Source organism: Tupaia chinensis, unplaced genomic scaffold (genome assembly GCF_000334495.1).
Source record: "Tupaia chinensis unplaced genomic scaffold, TupChi_1.0 Scaffold000360_1, whole genome shotgun sequence".
NCBI lineage: Eukaryota > Metazoa > Chordata > Mammalia > Scandentia > Tupaiidae > Tupaia > Tupaia belangeri.
This window is the reverse complement of record NW_006159856.1, coordinates 2890941-2896222: the sequence shown is the minus strand read 5'-3', so window position 1 is coordinate 2896222 and position 5282 is coordinate 2890941.

Below are 5282 nucleotides of genomic sequence, written 5' to 3'. Positions count from 1 at the left end.
GAGTTCGTTTCCCTCACAACCACCTCTCTTTTTAAAAATTTTTCATTAAAAAAATATTTTTTGGAGAGATTTTTGCTATAGGGCGTGTGCATTACTGGAGAAAGAGAAAGAGAAAGAGAAAGAGAAATCACCCCAGGGGATGGCCATGGTGCAGTCCCTTCTCTGCTCTCCTGGGATTTGGGGCATGCATGCACACGTGCATGCACACGTGCTCGTCATGAGTTTCAAGCCACCGAGTCCAGGACTCAAACCACGGCGGGCCATGTAGGAGTCCAGAACCTTAACCGCTAAACCACCAGCTGGTTCCATTAACTCAAATTTTTTAATTGCTAGAGGATATGTGCCCAAGACAGAGAGAGTGCTTCAGTATTTAGGGATGATCTTATTTTCAGCCCTCAGCCCTTCCATGACACCCTCAATACTCATAACCCCAGAACAAGGGAACAAATAAAGCTTACATACACCATATGCCCACATGTAAGTATTAGAATGCTAGTAAAACATGAAGTGAGGGGCCAACTGGCGGCATGGTAGTTAAGGTGCTGGACTCCCACATGGCCAACCGTGGTTCAAGTCCTGGCCCAGAGGCTTAAAAAATGATGTGAGTGCCCTAAATCTCAAGAGAATGTTGAAGGGATTGTGACATGGCCTTCCCCCCGGAGGATGATTTCTCACTTTCCCTCTCAGTGCCTCTGTCACTGTCCAGTGAGTGCATGGCAAAAAAAAAAAATTAAAAATAAAAAAAGAAAAGAAAAGAAGAGAAAGAAAGAAAATGTCTTCTATTTTTTCGCCTTGATGAAAACTCTTTTAAAATGACAAAAGTGGAAAACAGAGCTAAAGCTTTGGTTTTTCTGTACGAACAAACAACAGCAAAACACAGAAGCGCCAGATATTGTTGCCGTGTCTGGAACAGTGATGCGGCCGCTGTGCGGAGGAGGAATACCAGGACATCGTCTATTCATAAACGATTACATTCTGTACCCCAAAATAACTTTTCTTGCATTCATTTCAGCAAAAGCTATAATTATGATGTTATAATCCAGATTTCCACATAATTTGTGCTCTATTTTCAATTCGAAGAAACTTTTCCCTGCTGAGGCAGAGGCGATCGGAACTGTCAATAAAATTTTCCAGGCAAATATTTATAGTTGGAAAAGAGCCACAGATGTTATGTATCATGTTCAAACATTGCTATAGAACTGCCTGGAGGATATTACAGTTATCATAAAATATTATAAGCTGCTTCAACTCTACATAGGCATCCCTATGATATATAGCAATATTTTTATCATCTCTTAGAAATAGCTAAATTCTTATAGTATTAAAAGTGCTTCTTTCAAATTTGTAAGATAATACTGTACTTTTTAAACAGAAGTTTTACTTCCTTTATTTAAATTTCTGTTCAGTTGAGATTATGAGTTCATCTAAAATGGCAGAAAATAACCTCTATAGAATTATTTAAGAGCATTATGTGAATCATGTCTATCATGCAAATTTCTTTATTTCCATATTCTGCTTTCCTTAGATTTTACTAGATTGATCAGGAGAGAGAGAGACAGAGACAGAAATCAGTCCCCAGGGGTGATAGCCCTGCCACTATCCCTTCTCCTCCATTGTCCACTTAGAATCCTGGGTATAAGTGCCCAGTGAATTTCTTTAAGCCTCCTGGTCTGGGACTTGAACCCACACAGTCGACCATGTGTGATCTAGTCTCCACTGCCTGATCCACTAAAATGATATTTTTGTTCTTTCTATTACATGATATTTTTCCAGTGGAGAAAAGCCATTTTCTCCTCAATTAAAAATGATATTTTTAATTTTTTGAAACCTGAAATAGTCAACCTTATTTTAGCCTTTCACTTTTCTTTCCTTTCCTTTTTGTTTTTCGGTAGGCTTTTGCTAATGCTATCAAGAGCAATCAACATACCAAATGCCTGGAATAGAGCACAGTTTTAATTAATTTAATTTTCTTCTGAAGACCACAATTCCTCTTTATCTGAGGATATTCTGCTGTTTCACTTAACTCTCACAAGCATCTTGAATATTGTATAAATTAAATCTAATTGCTTTAACAGCATTTATTTGACGTTCTTTTTGTGATTCTGAGGGTGATTATAAGGTCAGATATGATACATGTTGCATCACGATGTTCCATCTGGGGCTGCAGAAGCTATTAGAGAAGGTCCTTAATTATTCCAGAGCAGGTCGTCACTCTTGGCGTCCTCAAAGCCACATTTCCCCGAGGCCCATTCAAACATTGTGCCGTACTTGGCACAGCGAAGGGGCCTGGGTTTCTGGCCAAAACTTTGCCCTGTTTTCCTTTTCCTTTACCGGGCGTCAGGGCACAGTTATCACAGCCTTCCTTTGGTCTTTTAAACGATCTAAACAAAGCTAACATTCTATTTAATTTTTTGAAAATACAATCGAGTACTATTAAATAAAATTATTCACAACTTCGGTGTTCAATATCCTTCTTGTTGCCCGTTTAACATCCAGGAACCCTCCTTAGCTATGTGAGACCTGGCCCGCGGCGCACGAGCATGTAAGAATGCCAGGATGGCAGGATGCTCAGCTGCCATGTGAAACCACACGAGCGCTCTGCCCACCTGTGAGAACGTCTGGGAATAATCGCAAATCCAAAGAAAAGCAAGACAGACACTGGCGATATAGGGAAATGGTATTTTACTATGTGAGAGCCTGTGGCATTCTCTCCACCTGGGAGGAAGAATTTGCCGAGCGGGTTAATGTCTTTTACTTGCCCTACGCACTCCCAATGTGGGATATCATGAAGAGAGGGAAGGGGCCAGCTGGCGGCGTGGACGTAAGGTGGCTAGGTTTTACATGGCACGGTCTGAGTCCCAGACCCCGCAGCTTGAAAGGCACGCCAGGTGTGTACGCACGCACGACCACCCGCCACCGGAATCCTGAAAGGAGAATGGGAGAGAAGGGACAGTGGCGTGGCTAAGCCCCCGGGGAGTGCTTTCTCACTCCTCTGTCTGCATGTCTCACTTTGGTGAGCACACACACCCTATAGCAAATTAAAAAAAGAAAAAAATTGAAAAGAAAAAGGAGGGCTGGCCCTGTAGCCTACTGGTTAAGGGAGCCAGATCCCACATGGACAGCAGCGGGCTGAATCCCAGCTCTAGCAGCTTTGAGAACACACCACATACATGTGTGTCCATGCCCCAAATCCTGACAGGATGGAGAAATTAAGGTAAAGGGATTGCAGCATGAATATGTACCGCACTGGGGTGTGCTTCCCCCTTTCTGGCAAGTTCACATGCCCTCTGGCAATTAAAAAAGAAAAGGAAGAAAAAGAAAGAGAGAGAGAAGAAAGAAAGAAGAAAGAGAGAAAGAAGAAGGAAAGAACAAGACGAAAGAGAGAGAGAAGGAAGAAGAAAGGAAGAAAGAAGAAAGGAAAAGAAGAAAGAAAAAGAAAGGAAGGAAGGAAAAAATAGAAAGAAAGAAAAAGACAGAAAGAAGGAAGGAAGGAAACAGACTTCTACCTAAGATGTAGAGGATGCAAAATATTTCAACAACATCCATAATAACAAGAAAACACCAAGAAAAAAATTATCCTTGCCTTTGGGGTTAATAGACCAATAAATGCAAGGAAATTTTGATGAATTGAATTTTTTTTTTTTTTGGAGAGGTTTTCGCTATAGGGCGCATGCGCTCGCCAGACAGACAGAGAGAGACAGAGAGATAGAAAGCGAGAAATCACCCCCCAGGGGGGATGGTCACGCTGCAATCCCTTCTCCTCCATTCTCCTCTCGGGATCTTGGGCATGCACGCACACACACACACCTGGCGTGAGTTTAAGCCACCGGGTCCGGAACATGAACCATGGTCGACTACGTGGGAGTCCAGCAACATAGCCATTACGCTAACTGCTGGTCCCTTTTTTTTTTTTTTGGAGAGGTTTTCGCTATAAGGAGCATGCGCTTGCCAGACAGACAGAGACAGAGAGACAGAAAGCGAGAAATCACCCCCCAGGGGGGATGGCCACGCTGCAATCCCTTCTCCTCCGTTCTCCTCTCGGGATCTTGGGCACACATGCACACGCACCCAGCGTGAGTTTTAAGCCACCGGGTCCGGGACACGAACCACAGTCGACTACATGGGAGTCCAGCAACATAGCCATTACGCTAACTGCTGGTCCCATGAATTGAATTTCTGAGAGAGGCAAGCTCTTCCTAGAAAATAAGGAGTGGCAGCAACTTCCATACCTAAGCAGGAGGTCAGCACAGTAGCAGGTAGGGGAGTATGCTTGTCACAAAATGGGAGAGCGTCGGTCAAATCCCCCGGTGGCCTGAAAAACTGCCAGGTGCTTGGCCATCCCCCCTGGGGATACCTTCTCCTGTGCCTTCTCTCTCTCTCTCTCTCTAGCAAGCACACATGCCCTGTAGCAATTTTTTTTTAAAAGATAGAAAGCTAAAATGACTGTATCTTCAAGTAGTTGAGGCAAAAACTGTGAGGACTAAAAGAAGAAAAAAATAATAATAGATGTTAGGGTGACCTGTGCCTCAGGCTGTGAAAGAACTCATAGACTCAGGGTAGGTGAATAGAAAAGGCTTACTATTCACTTTCCAAGGGAGGAAAAGGGCAGAGGAGGAGAGTTACTTGGCCCCGAAGGGCAAGGTCTAGAACTCTGAAAGGCAAGGGTTTTAGAATGTGTAAAGATGTCCTGACACACCATGCGAGGTGATCTTTTCCTTGTTATCGCTGGGTGATCTGTCTGCAAATAGATCAAGCAGCCCCATTTCTTCCCTTTTTCAGGCAGTAATCTTCCTCTGATTCCAAGGAATTCTCCGCAGGAGCCTGTCCCCTCCCAGCGGACCACTAGACTAGACTTGACCCTTTAGGACATTCTCCGCCCTGCCAAGGGTACCCGAGGTTGCCCAGAGACCTTGCCTTTCCTCCAGCAGAACCCAAGATAAGAGACAAATATCCAAGGATTGATCCCTAAGCAAACAAACAAACAAACACTGTTGGGGCCAACATTTGGCATGGTGGTTAAGGTGCTGGACTGCCATGTGACCAACCACAGTTCAAGTCCCAGACCCAGCAGCTTGAAAATTACACAGGGTACATGTGCATGTGTGCCCAAAATCCAGAGAGGAGAGTGGAGGAGACAATATTGTGGTGTGGCCATTCCGTCTGGGGGTGATTTTTCACTTTCTCTCTCTCAGTCTCTCTCTAGTGAGCACACATGCCCTATGGCAAAAAGAAAGAAAGACAGGAAAGAAAGAAAGAAAGAAGAAAGAAGAAAGAAGAAAGAA